Source organism: Tenrec ecaudatus, chromosome 7, assembly GCF_050624435.1.
Source record: "Tenrec ecaudatus isolate mTenEca1 chromosome 7, mTenEca1.hap1, whole genome shotgun sequence".
NCBI lineage: Eukaryota > Metazoa > Chordata > Mammalia > Afrosoricida > Tenrecidae > Tenrec > Tenrec ecaudatus.
In genome coordinates this window covers 118,950,045-118,968,260 of record NC_134536.1, presented here as the reverse complement: position 1 = coordinate 118,968,260, position 18,216 = coordinate 118,950,045, and the positions used below count along the sequence as shown (strand labels likewise).

Genomic DNA, 18,216 nt, shown 5'->3' with positions numbered 1-18,216 from the left:
ATATCTTACAGTGTCTGACATCTCCTTTCACCCACTTTTCTGTTGTCTATCCCCCAGGGCAGAGGGTATATGTAGATCCCTGTAATTGGTTCCCCCTTTCCACCCCACCTTCCTTCCACCCTCCCGGTATCACCACTCTCACCACTGGTCCTGAAGGGATCATCCGCCCAGGATTCCATGTTTCCAGTTCCTATCTGTACCAATGTACATCCTCTGGTCTAGCCAGACTTGCAAGGTAGAATTGGGATCATGATAGCGGGGTGGGGAGGAAGCATTTAGGAACTAGAGGAAAGTTGTATATTTCATCGCTGCTACACTGCACCCTGACTGGCTCATCTCCTCCCCACAATCCTTCTGTAAGGGGATGTTCAGTTGCCTACAGATGGGCTTTGGGTCCCCGATCTGCACTCTCCCTCATTCACAATGATATGATTTTTTTTTTGTTCCTTGATGCCTGATACCTAATCCCTCAACACCTTGTGATCACACAGGCTGGTGTGTTCCTTCCATGTGGGCTTTGTTGCTTCTGAGCTAGATGGCCGCTTGTTTACCTTCAAGCCTTAAAGACCCCAGACGCTCTATCTTTTGATAGCCGGGCACCATCAGCTTTCTTCACCACGTTTGCTTATGCACCCACTTTGTCTCAGTTTGAAGTTTTTTGACTCACGGCAACCCCATGGGTGTCAGATGAAAACTTGGCTCCATGAGGATTCCAATGATTCATTTTTGTGGATTGTTTCTGGAGACACACTGGAGGCTTTTCTGGTGCTGGAGGAGTTGAACACACACTGAAAACAGTGTGCAAGACACACTTGTACTTCCCAACTCATTAGAACACGATGGTTTCCCAAAATACCCATCATGGATGTGATCCCGTTTCCCCTCCCCTGCTATCTTCCTTCCCTGCTCACCTGTCCTCACCCCTGCCTGCCACTCTCACAGTAGCTTTCAAAGTGTGTTCCTTTTGGTGTGAAAATAATTTTTCTTCATTTATTTCTTTTATAATCATGGTGTCATGTAGGGTTTGTCTTTAAGAGAATGACCGACTTTCCTGAGCATAATAACCTCCAAATCCATCCAAGTCATGAGCTATTTGACAGTCTCATTATTGGTTTTTACAGATGCATAATATTCCATTGTATGATGTGGCTGAGTTTTGTTGTCCATTCCTTCACAGGTAGACTTTTGTTTTTTTATCCATCTCTTTGTTCTTCAATGGCTAATTTATCAGAAAGAAATCACCAGGTCTTTCTTCCGAGGTACCACTGGGTGGGCTGGACCTCTGCCCTTTCGATGAACAGCCAAGATGCTAGCTGCCTTCACTCCCCAGAAATTTAGTCATCCTTGATGGTTATCTTAGGACAGAACAGCTTCTCTAACGAACAAGTCCAAGATCTTAGTGGGTGTGATGCGCTAAAGGTTTACAACGCTTGCTGTCTGAGTTCAAGTCCTCCGAGAAGCAGATGCCAGGATGGGACTAGACCTGTAAGTGATTACTTGGGAGGAGCATCTGTGAAGGATGATTGATAGGAAGCCAAAGAAAGGAGATCCTTCATACTGCTATGCAGGTCTGGTACCTGTGAAGGGGAAAAGCAAGGGAGGAGGATTCGGTAAGAAGAGGATGTTCCTAAAAAGGTATGGCCAGGCTGCTGGAGAATCCATGAGTCCAAGCTGCTGTTCAGGAGAGTACTGCATTGCCCGAGGTGGGGCTAAGTTATTACCCACACCATGCTCACCCATTGCCGGGGAGCAGACCATGGGGAGCAGAACTCTGACATGAAAATGGTGGAGCCATTGCAGAGGCCATCGTAAGAGGTGCTCCCTTTGTCACATTTTCTTGGATTTCTCCCACATCCCAGCACAGGGCAGATGGACTCTCCGGGGCTACAGAGGTCTAGGCTCCTTGCAATTCAGAGTTCTATTATCAGCAACCATTGATCTTCCCTGTTACCTCACTTTTTGAGTTGAAGAAGTTAAAGGCTTCCTTGAGGCGTCCTGCGGAGCCCTGGCCTTGACTGATTTGGCTGATACTACAGCCCCTTGGGGGTGGGGGGGGGTGTAGAATGGGGCATGTGGACAGAGGCTGTGTGATTAGCTCCACATCAGCTAGTTCAGTCCATCAACTAACAGGAATGGTCTTGGATCCTAACCAGAGGAGACTGGCTTAGTGAATTCCCCTGAGTGCTACCTGCAGCGACCTCACAGCCTACAATTTCCCAAGCCAGACTTGTTGTTACAAACACTTGCTTAACACTCATGCTCCAAGCTGACATGCTCTGGACAAGTGGGGTATAAATTGATATTTAAAAAGAAAATGATAAGGGGCTATTTTCTCAACAAATGCTTTTGGAAGAACAGATAATAGGCACACACTGTACTGCCTTCCACCACCTTCCCACAGTGCCCAGCCAAAGTCCCTGAAGGCCGCATAACCGTGATCACATTGTGGCTACCCTTTCTAGAAGCAGTGCTCAAATTAAAATTTAAAAAATGATAATTTTATTAAATCCAACCATCTGAGTTTATGCATCTATTTTAGCGTCAATTTTATGCCTGGCACTGTGCTGGGGAGGCATGAATTAAAATATTGGAACTGCCTCAAAGGGGCATTCAACAGAGCTGGAGAAATAAGAATCGTTCCTACTTCTGAGAGAAGGCACAAAGGGCTTTGCCTTTCCTGCCCTTTGCCCCTGATTGTCTACAGACAGTAGTCCAGCTTTTATTCCATCTCTTCCTGCATTCTTCTTGCTTTGGGGGAAGAAGCATGGAGACCTCCATCTAAAGCGCTTTCCTCCGCTAGATTTGAATCTCTCACAGGACATTGCTCTACCCGCAACCCTTTTTCACGGTCACCTCTTTCCACGTGCATTTGATGCAAGTTCAAATCCAACCCTTCTTTAGTTCTCTCTCTAGCTTCCTGTCCTCTTGAGAGGCTACTTTTCTTCTTTCATTCACACAACCCATTGTTATGCTGCAGTACAGTGTCTTACTTGCTATGATTCTTCTAGTCCGTCTTTACAACTCCCACCTGATGAACTGGTAGGACTATGCAAATGCAAGGTGTTTGGGACCCATCAAGTGTGTTGGATAGGTTGTTATTAATGTAAATAAGGTACATAGCACCCACGTGGGGTGGGAACATGCAAATGTTGAACTTTGATGTGGAGATTGGTCAGGTTTGCCATCCCGCTGCGTCTAAAATAAGCCATCTTAGAAGAATCTCATGACCATCACGAAAGAAGAGCCGGAGTGGGTCATGTCCTTTGGGCCCTGAGGTCCTTGCGCTGAACTTCCCTGATCTAGGAGCAGAGAAGTGACAGCTGTGAAGGAAGCAGAAGCAAGAGCACAGACGGAGTGTGAGGGCTCCCAGCCAATGGACTGGGGATGCTGCGCGCCTTCAGGCAGGACCCTTGCTTGTGGAATGGAATGCCTTCAGGGATTTGTCTGGGGAGCTACCTTGTTAACCCATGGAGCTAGTGCTGAGGACCTTGGAGGTGAGGCTTGCTGGTGGAGGGGAGTGCCTTTCCGCCATTTGTTGACTAAGAGTTGAAAGAGCTGTACCACGTTGCTCTATCAGGGCAGAGGCTAAGTGCCCGAGAAGCTGAGGACCAAAGAAAGAAGAGCCTGTCTTGACCACATAACATCCAAATAAAATCCTAAGTATCTCCGATCCTGAATTGTTATCTGCTAACTTCCCTTATAAGCCCTGTAAGGATGAACGTGGTTCATGAGCTCTGTGTGGTCGCGGTGAGAGATTACTGAACCCAGCAGAGAAGGAAGGAGTGACGCCAGAGGAAGCAGGTGTCAGAAAAGGTTACAGGATGGAGGCAAGGCTCACCGCTGCCTCATAGGAACTGGCCTTGATGGACGCTGAGTTTGATTCTCCTGCCCCTTTGTGAAGTCAGAGGAGAGCCTCATCCCACTCTTACTGACTTTTTGCCCCCTGCCCTGTCCAGTATGTGTCAACTTGGCTAGGTCATGGTTCTCAGTATTATGTAACTATCCTCCACCTTAGGATCTGATATAACTGTCCTGTGTGCTTTAAATCCTAACGTCTATAATGGTAATGAGGCAGGATACAATCTACAGGATTAGCTTGTATCTTGAGACAACTTCTTTTGAGATATCAAAGAAATTGAACAAGCAAGCAGGAATCAACGGGACTACTACCACCAAGAAAGAAGATGGAGGAGCAGAGTGAGTACTTAGGAACTAATATCTCTGTGCTTATAAATCAGTATTTCTCAAAGTGGGTGATATCACCCTATGGGGGCACTGGGACTAGCTAAGGGAGATGCAAAAGCAGATACCTACACTTTATCCTGGGTGATGGGCCATAGGACAAAAACTTTCATTGTCATGTGGGATGCTGAGTAATTTTTTTTATAAGAAAAAAATATATAAGTTTGGGGATCTATGGTCTTGACCCAAGGGAAGATAGATGTCATGGCACATGTCGAGCTCCAAGTGGCAGATGCTAAAAGGAAATAAAACATAGGGAGAAAAATTTTCACCAGAGTCATTGTTCTGCACTTATACTAGCCTTTCATGTTAGAAAACGCACTTCTGTTTGTTAGCATCATCTCCCTGGGTTATTTATGCTACAGAAGCACTCGATAGCCATAGGCAAGGCCCTGTTCCAGGCTAGAGACATAAAAACAAACAAACCCGTTTGGGCCTTTACTGTTGAGAAGCTCAGTTTGTGGTTGAAAAGCTATGCAGTACTATGCCACGTGTCTCCATCTTTTCTTTGGTAAGTTTCCTAGAACCCCCTTGTCCCCTGCTCTTCTGACATAGCCATCATGAAAATCAGATACAACTCTGAATTGCCAAATGTCCAAGCCTCATCCTCGCTCTCACCCGCCCTGGCCTTCTTACTGGATTTGATGCCTTATTGAATCCTTGTCACACATGGATCCATGGAGAGGGCAATGAACTCAGAAGCAGAGGTGTATACTCAGCTATACTCTTCCTGAGCTCTTTGGTGGAGATGAGTCACATAGCCACTCTGAGTCTTGGTAAAATGAGAACACTATCTTTGTATCATCTATAGAGATTACAGTCAGAAAAAGCCCTATGGAGCGGTTCTACTCTGTAATACATAGGGTCACCATAAGTCATAAGCAACTTGATAGCAATCAGTATGGGCAGAGACATCTGGGGGCATTGTTAGGATGAAAGAAGCTATTATGTGAAACATTCCTGTCATGTGGTATATGCCAAACTATCTTTCATGACACTGTGTAGTCTTACATTTTGGCTGCTTTACTTAGGCTCCCCTTACTGAATATTTGTTCTCCCACAAACCTGAATTGTAGGTGTTGCTTTGCAGGACCTTGCTTTTTTGGAGTCATCCAGAATCCCACCACCAACATGCCAAAAAAAAGTTTCAGATTTTTATTTAAAGCCCACCCCTTCCTAACATCCACTTCCATCCTCTACCCACAGTCTGAAGGGCTTTTGGTGGGATGTCAGAATGGAGCTGGAATGTGACTCAGGTCTGACCCACCAGAGTCTGCCATGCTCCTGAGTCAACACAAGATAACTCTCATTGTCACTGAGACTCCAGAAGACGTCTGAAATGTCTGAGATCGAAGCAAGCGTGAAGCTATCAGACCAGTAGTTTCTGTGGTCACCCTATTGCCATGATGGAGACCCAGCTAAATTATATGGAGCTAAACATGAAGACACAGAGCCAAGGGATTGGAGGGGAGGGGGGCTGGGCAGGTGGACAACCAAAATCTGGGTCATTCTGTTATCATTTGGGAGCCTGCATCAGGGCACACCTGAAACCAATATAACTTCTGGACTTCTTTGGTAATGTAAGCAACTAAACCCCTTTTTGTGTGGGTCATTTAGATGTGTTAACATTTATTCAACAAGTACTTATTGAGCATCTTCTGTATACTACAGACTATGCCAAGAACCAGGGATACAATGGTGTGCTAGAACCGGTCCCAACCCCAAGAAATATCCAAATGAAATAAACCAAACCCATTGCCATGGTGTTGACTCCAAATCATAGCACCCTATAAAGTAGAGGAGAACTACCCTCAAGTGTTTCCAAGGTACCCCTTTCTGGAAGCAGACTGCTACATGGTTTATCGCATGAAACATTTAGCCCTCATGTCTCCTTCCCAGAAGCCTGTAGCGCGATAACAGACAAGTCCATCAATAATGACAATATAGCACTCTGAGAGCCACAGAATGGTTGGTACAAGATGTTCTGCAAGCACAAATCAAGGTCACCTAAACTGGTCTTGGAATATCAGAGAAGATTTTCCAGAAGGTGTGATGTATGTGGAGCCAAAGGATCCACACAGTGCATGATGGATGGTGGGTGGTGGAAGGGTGTCTCATGCAGCGGAAAAATGACGAACAAAGGCTCAGAGAAAATAGAAAGCACATGGCATTTTTGGAGACTAGTGCGTGTTTAAAACATGTTTTGTTTTAAATAAAGTTCTTTAGATAGGCCTATCAAGTCTGGAAAGGTGAGCAGAAACTCATCCACGGAGGATCCTGTAACTTTGAAGACTTGGAACTTCACCCTCAGGGCAGGAAAAAATGTGACAGACAGGCTTCTAGCAAAGGTGTGTGTAGGATGCAGTTACCTACTATTAAAAACACAATGTGTCATCTACTTCCACAGGTTGGTGATTCCCAAGTCTATGGCTAGGCTTCTATTGAGAGGTCTGTGAACAAAGCAAGTACTTCTAATATCTTGATGTCCTACTTTCAAGTCTACATTCCTGGTAGACTTCACCTTCCTGACTTCTCTCCCTTTGGACTAGAGTTCTCAAAGTCAGATCATAACACTGCTCTGTTTCTAGTAACTGGTTCTAAAGCCTTGACTCATCTTCATCTCTTCTTTTCCGACACCATCCATAAGGTTTACCAAATCTCAGTGTGTTAGCCCAGGTTGACTAGAGAAACAAATCCAAAAGCACTCTTATGTGTATAAGAAAGAGCTTTATATAAAAGAGCAATTGTACATTGAGGAAACATTCCAGTCCAATCCAGATCAAGTCCATAACTCTGATATTAGCTCATATGTGGATGCGAGCCCATAAATTCCTCTTTAGACTCATGCAGCCATGCAATGACACCAAATGCAGGAAGATCACAGGCCAATTGATGGAAAGTCTTGTGGATCCAGTGGTGGTGGAAGCACCTCAGCGCTGGCTGGGGTCTCCATGTGGCTCCTCTAGCTCCAGGGCTCTAGTGTAGATCCATCCATGTGTTTTGTCAGCAGGAAAACAAAGCAGAGAGTGTCTCCTGCCTCCAGGGAGGAATACAGGAGTTCCCAGAATTCCCAGAAGAAGGCCATGCCCAGACAGAGGCCCCTGGGCTATGGCCTTATTGACAGGATAGACTCCACCCCTTCGCAAGTTGATAAGAGATAATGTAACTGCCACACTCAGCAATTCTATTTTCAGAATGTCTCTCATTTTGTTGTTAACTGAAGAAGCTATTTTTAAAATTTCCCACAAAACCTTCTTATCCACCCTCCTTCTAATAACAGAGCTGGGCATGTGATGCCAGCCTGGTTACTTGGGGTCCCTGTGGTAGACAGGTGCTAGGGTGAGCCCCTAGACCCCTCCCCCAATCCTGTTGCTCGTGAATTTTCAACACTTGCACTGCAAGAATCTCAACACGTGCGCTCTATGTCCAGCATGCAGTTCCCTCAGCTGATCCACTACCTAACCAGGAGGCTTTCTTATGTCTCAACCCATTCTTCTTTTGTATCATGTTATATGGCTTCCCTCCTGAAAACTCCAGATAGGCAGCTTCTAGCAACCAAGGTGTTCAGAATACAGGGCCGTTACTGTGGGAAGGTCAAGTAAACCTGAGTTCATCGAGGGTGGACTTTTAGAATATGCCTGAGATCTGTCCTGGCAGATGTGAGCATGCCTCTCTACTCTGGTCCTATTTCAAGGAGCCCTCATTACACAGTGGTGACAGCGCTTGGTTGCTAACTGAAAAGTCAGCAGTTCAAAGGCACCAGCTGCGCTGCAGGAGGAAGATGAGGTAGTCGCCTGCCTGGAAGATAATGGCATTAGAAAACCCATGGGGGCCATTCTCCTGTAGTCTATAGGGATGCTCTGAATTGGAATCGACGAGGTGGCAATGAGTTCTGATGGGTGATCATGTTTCACCTTAGCACACTCCAAGTAGCTGGCTAGACTTTAGACATACCCGTATCAAGTGCCCTGCAGGGCAAATGATACCTGAAGCCATGCTGGGATTCAGCCAGTCAAACAACTGTTTCACAATCCATGACACAATAGATGACACAAGACATCCTGGCCTCATCTGTTTTCTTTGCCAACGTTAGTCCCAGCCAAAGGTGGGGAAAGTGGCAGTGGGAACTATAATGAAAAGAGAAGCTAATTGCTGGGCGCATAATAATATGGTGGTTTATCACAAAGGGAGATCGAGGCTTAATAGTAGCTGAGGTAGTTTATCCTGGCCAATAAACACATGTGGGATTAATTGAAGGGTGGAGAGATAAATGGCTCGGTGAGCCTCACCTTTCTTGTCTCTCACTCTTTGATCATCGGACCGGTGTGCAGCTGCCTTGCTTGTTCTGTGCCTCAATTCGCAAGCTACACTACCTGTGGGGCACCTAACTTGTGGACTGTGTCGCTGTAATTTGAGATTCCTTTAAGACCTGCTTTGCCACACCATTGGAATTTACATTTCTTGTCTCTTGTTCTTTGATCATCAGACCAGTGTGTGGCTGCCTTGCTTGTTCTGTGCCTCAATTTGCAAGCTACACTACCTGTGGGACACCTAACCCATGGACTGTGTCACTGTAATTTGATGTTCCTTCAAGACCTGCTTCGCCACACCATTGAATTTTACATCTCTTGATCTGGGAACTGTCAGACCCTGTCATCTGGCTGTTGGTGACCTGCCTTGCTGTTTGCTGCCTGTGTCCGTATAACCTGAATTGCTCTAGAGATGATTACCCAGCGGCCCTCAAGACTTGAAGGACTGCCAGTGTCTCACGGGAGTGAGTTTCACTGAGCCATTTGTACTGATTTATAATTTAATTAACTTTTAATTTCTTATGTTATATATCTATCTGTATAAATATATATAAAGTTATTAGCATTCTGGTTTTGTTTCTGTAGAGAACCCTGTCTAACATGGTAGCAAAGCAAGGCAGAGAAGCCTTTAAAGGCATCCTAGCAAATTCACTGTTGTTTTTTTATTTAATAATTACTGAATTAAACCACCATCTCATAAGGTGTATCGATGCCTGGTTGCCAGTCACAGTCAAAGTTTTCTAGTAATTCAACAAGGATCAATTCAAACTAACCACGTACCTTCCTTAAAATGTACTTCTACTGCCGACAACAGGGATGGTTGGGGAAAACCAGCACAAACATGAAGAGAAGCATGTTTTCCACTATTAATTAGTGCCCGCACCTTCCACTTTGGTATGATGTATGTGTGTGTGGGGGGGGGGTGCTGAATGAATGTGAGAGACATATGTTGAAGGGGAGAGACCTTTGGACTAGCATTAGGAGGTCTAAGTTGGCATACCAAGACATGTGCAGGGAATCCAACATGTTTCTCTGGTTTTCTGGATCTACATGTCCTCATCTGTCACATGATGGAGTGATTTCTAACTCTGCAGACTCTGGTTCCACATCTTTTTTCCCAACTGCTTGACCCCCACCACCACGGGTCACATTTATGCTCCCAGGAAGGAAGGGCCTGTCCTATCGCCACAGTGCACCCATCTGGCTTACGTTCACATCTGATGACCTGAAGGAGCAGATCTATAAGCTGGTCAAGGGGACCAACCCCACGAATTGGTATGATTCTCAGAGGCGTTCACAAGTATGTTTTGTGACGGGCAATACAATCTTGAGAATTGTTTGGTTTCGAAGACTTGCTCCTCATCTTCCTGAGGGTCTCTGCCATTTGAGTTGGAAAGTCGTAGCTGTCCAAAAGCACTTTGACTGGGACAGAAAGGATAAGGACGCTAAGTTCTGCCTGATGCTGATGGAGCACCAACTTCACCGACTGCTTCTACACTATCAGATGAGGAGAGCGCCCCCATGCCCGTAGTTGGAAATACGGATAATCCACAGGCTCTCAGTGTACTTGGAGTGATAAAATAATTGTTTAACAGCTTTAAAAAAATCTTTCTTTCATATTAAAAGTACTCTGAATTAGAACTTTATAGGTTCTAATTCAGAATACAGAAACTCATGGGAGCTAACCAAAGCGAAGAAAAGGCATTTACTAGAAACTTAACCTGTGGCATGTTAGTAAACTTCTTTGACTCAAGCAACATCAGATCCTCCTCCCGTGTGTGCTGACAGGAATGTGTGGGTGTGGGAGGTGTAGAAGCATGGATGATATTCAACATATGTCATCACCACATTCTCTGCGGTGTGTATCAGCTGCAAACCAGCCCTGGCGAAAGGTGTTGGGAGTTGGAGAAATGTTGGGGGGAGTGGGGAACGAATTTACGGAAAAGAATGAAGTTCAAGTAGTTCTTTACTTGTTTGCTCCTACCAGACCCTATCAATAAACAAAAAATATGGTGACCTCAATCCATGAGCACAAAGATACATGGGCATGTACTGGAACTGAGTGGCAGAGACAGAGCAACCATGAAGTGGTACCAGAAGCTTAAATGCCATTGAGACTGGAGTCTAGGCCCGCCTTGTGTGCCTGCTCTTCCTCTCATCTCCTCAGACAGGGTTCATCTACTTCCCGACTTTACATGGCCACCAATGTCTCCTAACTTGTGCCTTCTTTGTCCAAAATATCTTTGTTCAACTTGGGATGCAGAAGGCTGTGGGTGACAGTAGAAGCCTAAAATGCATTGCAGGGTCTGCACATGTATGAAGTCTCCAGTAGGTCCCCTCTGAACATAGTTGAATGAACAGAGTGAACAGCCCTGTTAGCAGTCAGAGAGCTTTGTGAAGTCGATGCTAGTAGACGTGGTTAATCAAAATGTAATCTCTCATCATTTGATCTTCGTTTTGACCCATTTAAAGCTGTTATCAGTTAAAAACATTTTTTTAAGTGAAGGGGAAGTACACATGGATTAAACCCCCGGTGAATCTTCTCTGATCATGGACCAGGGATGGGGGTAGCCTTGCTAATACAGAATCCATGGAAAGTGGATTGTTGCAGATGCAGTTAGTTTTGATGTCCCTTATGATCCATTTACATTTGTTCTCATTTTTAATTTTTTGCTGTCTTTTCTATTGAGAGTTTTCTGTTTTACTTTGTTAGTGTTAGTTTTTAATTTCAAAAATGATTTCTGCATATGAAATCCAGGATAGATCAATCTCTAGAGACGGTGCCTGTGAACAGTTCAGCAGGTTATTCACTGCCCCACCAGGACTCCTCATCGATAGTTACTCAGTCTGTATCCCAGGTGACACCTCTTTCCTGGGCTGGAGTTGCAGCTAAATGTTTCCCCTAGAGAGCCCCTAGGCCCCTCACCCCCAACATGAAGAAAACACAGCTGCAACTGTGGATGAAAACCTGCATTTCCTTCTGTACTTCCTCCCGTAGTCGGTAGCTCCTCCAATTAGCCTGCCCCTTACGCCATCCATGAGTGAGTTGCTCTCTTTCTTCCTCATTCGTTCACCCTATTGTTTTTCCATTCACACAAGCTTTCTCAAAGACCTTCTATGTATATCAGGCACAATGGTCTGGGCTGGCAGCAAGAGGCTGTGGCTTCCGATGGTACAGAGTGAACTGTAAGGAAATACAGCGACACCTTGGTTGTCCAACGCAATTCATTCCATAGTCGTGTTTGAACACTGCAAGGTCAGCGCTGAATGTTTCTGCCCCATAAGGACTAGTGGGAAACTAAATCATTGGCTCTGACTTCCAGAAACTACACTTATATATCCCTACCCCCCAGGCACCAGGTTTTAGAAATACCCACCCCCGCCAAACATCTAAAAGAGAGCAAATACAGTACATTCGATACAAAAACACAACACAATAAATTATGATATTTATGGAAAAAATAAAGTGCAAAATTCAGCGTGATGGCGAGTGATTTCACGCACTAACACAAGCACTATGGTGTCTGATCGAGAGCTGCGCTTAGACTGAAGCTGTGTCGGAGGTGAGACGCGATGAACGACATACTTACTCTCAGCTGAGCAGGTTTTTTCAAGTCGGGTTTTCAGCTCAACTCTCAAATACCGAGCAGGTGTTTTTCTAACGTTTGCTGTTCCAGTAGTGGAAAGTTAGAGCTGGGCGCCGTTGACAACCGAGCGGTCACTGTCATTCCAACACAATGAGAATAAGAACTGTGCGCAGCACAAGGATCACACCCTCAGCTTCCCATCAGCCACGCAATGCTACTGATTTCCCCTTTCAGTAGTTTTGAACCTGACACCGGCTCTTCCTTCACAGGCTCTCCGTGGCTCCCACCTGCAGACCTGACCTCCTTGTCCACTCTCTCCTGCCTCCGCCCCTGCTTTTTTCAAGTCCTTTTCCCACACCGCTGCAGCAAAAGCTCCCAAAACCCAAACTTTTCATCATATGTTTCCTTGCGTATAGCTTTTTAAAAAATCTCCGGAAGCAACCCCACCATCACTCATCTTTTAGTTGGTCATCCTCTGGTGGCTTGTGTTGCCGTGCAGCTGCAGCTTCTGCCACCTGTATTTCTAATGCCGGCTGGGTTAGCCAGAGCGGACAGATCTCAGGGGAACCTCCGGACTAAGAACAGACTAGGAAGATCAGCCCGATGATGCGCTTCTGAAAATTAGCCAATGAAAACTCTATGAATCACGAGAGAACATTGTCCTATATGCTTGCTTTAGACTTGTCCTCAGGCATGATCCATCGCTGGAGGAGGTTTGGTGAAGCATAGGCCAAAGAGGGGGAGGGATACATTTTGGGCTCCAGTAGTATGTTCTGATCCATAAAATCACAATCACTCCAACCATAGACTCAAACATACCAGCAAGCATAATTATGATGCAGAGCCATGCCATATGCCAGAGCCAGCTTGATGGCATCTAAATATCTATCTATCCATCCATCCATCCATCCATCCGTCTCAATCTCAATATACTTCAGGGTTATGACATACTCCCATCAAAACAGTGCCCAGACACCCGTGATTGACATGAAAAGGGTGTGCCATGCCCCTAACTCTGGTAGAAAATCATTGTATTCTCAAGTTTCTGTCTAACACCTGGGAAGACCTTCATAATGTGGGCCCCCACATAGCTATCCAGTCTCCATTCACCCAGTGTGGCGGGATGGAGTTTTCTTCCTGACAGCTTCTCTCCAGCCAATAGAGAGAACTACGTATAAGGAAGCTGGAAATGCTGTTAAGGGCAGAGACATTTCCAGACTTTCATTTAATGTGACAATTCACAAGTGCTACGTCAGCAGATGAATGATCTTTTTAGGTATTTGACCCCAGTTCACAGGCTGTATCCCCACCTACCCATTGACTTGAAGCCCCTGACTCAGAACAGCTTCAGAAGTGGATCGAGTGACTGACAAGCCAGCATGGGCTGAGTCAAAGGAGAGAGGGTCGCTGGGCTGAGCAGGGCATAGGGGGCATTAAAGAGTACGTGGGAAAGAACCAAGGATATAAACAGCACCCCAAGAAGAGCGCTGATTCTCCTGACCTCGAGGTCACTGTGAGATTTATTACTGAGGCTATGAGCTAATCAGAGACTCCTTCCATTAATTCACTGGTGGAGTGAATTAGATAGAGATGAATATCAATTCCTGAAGATTTTAAGAGTCAGAACATGCCAAAGCAAATCAGAGGACTGTTTTTACACTCTTTATATCCGATGACGAACAGTAAAATTGGTTATGAACTCTACCATCTTTCTTTCATGTTGAGGCGTATGGTGTGTCGAAATGGCTGTGTTAATTTGTAGAATCTGTGAATATGACCTAATATGGAAGAGGATTTTTGCAGACAAAAAGTTAAGGATCTGGAAATGAAGATATCATCCTGAATGATCCAGATGACCTTAAATCCAATTATATGAGTCCTCGAAACAGTGCCCCACCATCCACTACCACGAGTCAATTCTGACTCATAGAAAACCTGTGGAGCAGCAGCCAGACGGCGGACCGTGTGTTTCCAAAATGGCGGCAGCGATGGATGTGGATACCCCGAGCGGCACCAACAGCGGCGCGGGCAAGAAGCGCTTTGAAGTGAAAAAGTGGAATGCAGTAGCCCTCTGGGCTTGGGATATTGTGGTTGATAACTGTGCCATCTGCAGGAACCACATTATGGATCTCTGCATAGAATGTCAAGCTAACCAGGCATCTGCCACGTCGGAAGAGTGTACCGTTGCCTGGGGAGTCTGTAACCATGCTTTTCATTTCCACTGCATCTCTCGCTGGCTCAAAACACGGCAGGTTTGTCCACTGGACACAGAGAGTGGGAATTCCAAAAGTATGGGCATTAGAAAAAATGAATTCTTCTATCAAGCTTAAATGTTTGGTTATTCATTTGCTGCCTCGCCCTCCTGTTACTTAATTATAATTAGATAGAACCATGTCTTCGCTGCCTTGTCTTCAGTTTGTCGTGCTCATGCAACCATATCGTGTTCTGTGTCAAATAAAATTCCAGTTGGATTCAGAAATGGAAAAAAAAAAAAAGAAAACCTGTGGAGCAGAAGACAGCTGCCTCTTTGGGATTCTGAGACGGTCAATCTTTATGAGAGCAGTTAGCCTCATCATTGTGCTATGGAGTAGCTGGTAGGTTTGAAGTGTTGACCTTGTATGCTGACCTTGCAGTACAACACATAACCCATTGTGCCACCAGGATTGAACAGGAGAGAACTGCCCTGTGTGTTTCTAAGACTGTAACTGTTTATGAGAGTAGAAAGCCCTGTCTTTCTCCAAAGGAGCTACTGGTGGTTTTGAACTGCAGACCTTGAGCTTGGCAGCCCAATGCCCAAGCACTACTCCAACAGGGATCCTTCATGATAGTATACCAGAGGACAACTACACAGAATGAAGAATAAAAGGTTGTGTGAAGTTGGAGACAGACATTGCAGGGATGATGCCACCGGCCAAGGAATGCTGCCTACCCCTGGAAGAGGCCAGGGCTGATTCTCTGTGCGCGTCTCAGGAATGTGGCTACGTCTGCCTTGGTTTTGTCCTTGTGGCTTCCAGAACTGTGGGAAAATACATTTCTGATATCTTAAGCCACCTAGTTTGTCGTAATTCGTTACAGTGGCCACAGGCACTTGAGCCAAGGGATGTGAGAAAGGTGGCAGAAACCCTGGGTGGGACCAATGGTTGTTAATGTGCTCAGCTGCTAATGGAGAGGTTGATGATGGTTTGAGTCCAACCTGAGGTGCCTCAGAGGAAAGGCCTGGCAATCTACTCCCCCAAAAGCAGCCAATGAAAACTGTGTGGAGCATAGTTCTTCTCTGGCTACACATGGGGTGACACACATATGGAATCAGCTCTATGGCAGCTCAATTTTAAGGGATGTGGCTCCACCTATATCTGTCCTACGTGCCGGCCACTGCCATTCCTGAAAGTTCCCTGATGCTGTGATGTCAACATCTGCTGGTCTCTCTACCTGGAATGCTTATTAAATTCTGCCTATGTGGCTCACCTCCAATATTACCCTATTTCTTGACAACCTCAACACAAAAGAGCTAGGTACTCCTCTTTCATTCTTCCATCACACCCAGGGTACCTCCCTCACAGCCCTTAGCACTCGCTCTGCAATATAGGGATCTGTTAGAATAAGTCTCTCTTTATCAGGAGGGTGAGAATGGCACCTTGTTTGCCTTTGGATGTCCATCTCTCAGCAAAGGGCTCTTTGTACTTAGCAGGTTTTCAGTAAGTAGCTTCTGAATAGATGAAAGATGAATAATGCATTATTGTCTGTTGAATAATAAACAACAGCCACATGTCCCTTTGGCCTCAGATGAAACCTTCTCTAGGGTGCCTGCAGTGTCCCAGTGAGGTGCTTTCCTTTGGACCTAAGCGATGGCTGACCCCTTTGTCGGGAAAGTAGCTGGGTCAGGGCTAATTGGATTCACGGAAGAGGAGGAGACAGAGAAGGCAGTCAGGCTCCATGCAGCCCACTGCAGAGTTCGCTGGGCTCACTCTCAATAAAGCTGGATCCACTGCCACTGTTCTCTTCATGTCTGATTTAATGGAGAGGACAGGAGACGTGAATGTGCCATTCAAGAGAAGAGTGGGGGGAAGGGAGACCCAAAGAGCCAGGGTGAAGCAGCCAGTCCTGCCTTTTAGCAGCTGCTAAGAGAAGGGAGCACACTGCCTATTACAAGTCAGCACCCCCAGTGAGACCTCAGGACCCTGAAGGCTGAGCGTGCTCGGTCTGCCCTTCCTGCTGCGCACTCCTGCCCTTCCTGCCAACGTGAGAGTAATGCTGACCAAGGTTGTGGTTGCCCCAAGCAAGGTACCTCCTTTACATCTAGTTCGAAAGGCAGATAAAGGTGCTAACTTGTTACACAAGCCAAAGCTCAGGCACTACTTACTTACCCAACACCCAGCACTTCACCAGCACAATTGCCATAAGTAACTTCATTATACTTCTGTCCTGTAATAATCTAAAAGTAATTACAGTTGGTTACATGATACTTAAACACTGAGCAACAAGACAACAGCCATTCATTTAGGTATTTATTTCATTAAGTCCCTTTTGAAAATCACCGAGGATTATAAAGAAGAAATGATGAGGGGTGTGTGTTAGGGTACAGCATTTATTTCCTTTGCTTTTGTAATGTGTATTTAACATCTGTGTGATGAAAACCACAGAACCTGAGACTGAATCTTTCTGTCTGCTATATGGGCTACATGGGTTTTTTTTTGTCTTTTGAACATTAGATATGGGGGCTTCAAAAAGCTTATGGAAAAGCTCCATTACCTTTTCATTTCATTTTTCCACAAACTCGTTTTCATGGGGCGTTCTGGGAATTCCTGGGGAGTGCAACTGGTGTAGCATGCCCGCCCAGCTGCTAACCAAATGCCTGAGGTGTTAGGCCTACCCAGGGTGGCCCAGAGGAGGTTTGATGATCTACTTCTGAAAAAATAGTCGTTGAAAACCCCATAGAGCACACAGTTTTCAGGCGTTGGAATCCACCAGACAGCAATTGGTCTCCAGTGTTTTCCATCTTGTGTATGGCTTCTAGTTGAGTTAGTCAGGCCTTGGCCTTTCCTCGTATCACAGGGGCCACTCACCTTGCAAGCTTCCTGATGGAACTTGCAGTTGGCATTGCCAGCACTTACAGGCTGTGGCCAACACCCCAGGTTTTTAGGCCCATCTCGGAGGCGCAAAAGAACATCTTGGGAGAAGTACTTAATAAGGTACTGCAATGATTAATCGTGCACTGTCTACAAAAGAACCCCACCCCACACCCCAAAAGGTCACTGTAGGAGAAAGATCTAGCGATGTGTTCCTGTAAGGATTCAGCCAACCAAATCCTACAGGGCAGTGCTACTTTCAGTGAGTGGCATCCAATAGCCACCACCACACTTAGAGCAGCTCTTGGCAGCTCCCAGGGTATCTTCAGGCTCCAAGGAAGTCAGACTGGTAGGAAGAGTAACCCAAGACATTGAATTCAATTGGGAGGAAGGATGAAGGTAGAGAAGAATTTTACTTGGGTCTAGACTCTAGAATGTCCCTTCTGAATGGCACAAGCCATTCCGTTTACTTCAACTCACTTCAACACTTGAAAGACAGAGTACTCCATTGCTGTAGCTTACCCTGCTCAAACAAAAACAAACTCACAGCTGATTCCTAACAGCCCTAGAGGACAAGGTGGATTTGTCCCTGTGGGTCTCCCAGACTAGAACTCTTAATGGGAGAAGAAAGCCTTGTCTTGCTCCTGCCGTGACTGGTGGTTTCAGACTACTAACCTTGTGGTTTGTAGCCCAACTTATAATCCACTAAGCCAAAATGTGAATGCTTAGCATATTGAGAATCCAGTTCACTCAGTAGTGTATGATTATTTACCTCAGCACTGTTTAATCTGGAAATGGACCGGACCAGAACCTTTTCTGGGATGGAGACAAGGAGAACAAGAAATGGCATCTGAGAAGCACTTTTTCTCATTGGAGAGGAGAGAAAGAGAAGGGAAAGCAATGAGCAGGGTCATTCTGGGTTCTACTCCATTTCCAGAAGAAACAGTTCTGGGGTAAACAATCATGACCTCCTGGGTTACCTGGAGGCTGAATAGGCGAAGCATTCACATG

At 45.6% G+C, this 18,216-nt stretch overlaps 1 pseudogene; it reads left to right on the top strand.

Moving 5' to 3' along the window:
• The first annotated feature begins 14,089 nt into the window (after nucleotides 1-14,089).
• Nucleotides 14,090-14,619, top strand: LOC142452908 (E3 ubiquitin-protein ligase RBX1 pseudogene; annotated as a pseudogene).
• Nucleotides 14,620-18,216: the final 3,597 nt, after the last annotated feature.